At 40.6% G+C, this 783-nt stretch overlaps 1 protein-coding gene across 1 annotated transcript in view; it reads left to right on the top strand.

Annotated features, from left to right (window-relative positions):
• Positions 1-783, top strand: part of KLHL6 (kelch-like family member 6) — a 57,010-nt gene that overhangs the window by 35,609 nt on the left and 20,618 nt on the right. The window lies entirely within an intron of this gene.

Raw genomic sequence — 783 nt, 5'->3', positions numbered from 1 at the left:
TTGGTTTTTCCTGTGGTCATGTATGGATGTGAGAGTTGGACTGTGAAGAAAGCTGAGCACCAAAGAGTTGATGCTTTTGAACTGTGGTGCTGGAAAAGACTCTTGCGAGGCCCTTGGACTGCAAGGAGATCCAACCAGTCCATTTTAAAGGAGATCAGTCCTGGGTGTTCTTTGGAAGGAATGATGCTAAAGCTGAAACTCCAGTACTGAAACTCCAGTAGTTTGACCACCTCATGCGAAGAGTTGACTCATTGGAAAAGACTCTGATGCTGGGAGGGATTGGGGGCAGGAGGAGAAGGGGACGACAGAGAATGAGATGGCTGGATGGCATCATCGACTGATGGATGTGAGTTTGAGAGAACTCCGGGAGTTGGTGATGGACAGGGAGGCCTGGCGTGCTGCAATTCATGGGGTCACAAAGAGTCGGACACGCCTGAGCAGCTGAACTGAACTGAACTGAACTGAAAAAGTATATAAATAAACAAAATAAGAAAAAAATCTCATGGCATCATTACAAAGTGTGGTGCCTTATATAGTTTATACAGTATATTTCATTCATTCCTATGAGACTTGTTTCTGTGGGAGGATTATTGTTGCAATGACCAAATTTTTTTTTCTTTATAAAAATAAAATAGTATCATAATACACATATGCTTTTGTGAAATGCCTTCTCATTTCACCTGAAAATATTTCAGTGTATAGCCCCCAGAACTTCTTTAAACATAACCATAACACTATTGCCATATTTAAAATTAATAATAGTTGTTTTATAGGGCACTCAAA

The sequence above is a fragment of the Bison bison genome, unplaced genomic scaffold (assembly GCF_000754665.1).
Source record: "Bison bison bison isolate TAMUID 2011002044 unplaced genomic scaffold, Bison_UMD1.0 scf7180017864367, whole genome shotgun sequence".
Taxonomy (NCBI): domain Eukaryota; kingdom Metazoa; phylum Chordata; class Mammalia; order Artiodactyla; family Bovidae; genus Bison; species Bison bison.
The sequence above is the reverse complement of the archived record's forward strand: the minus strand, read 5'-3'. Positions and strand labels throughout refer to the sequence as shown.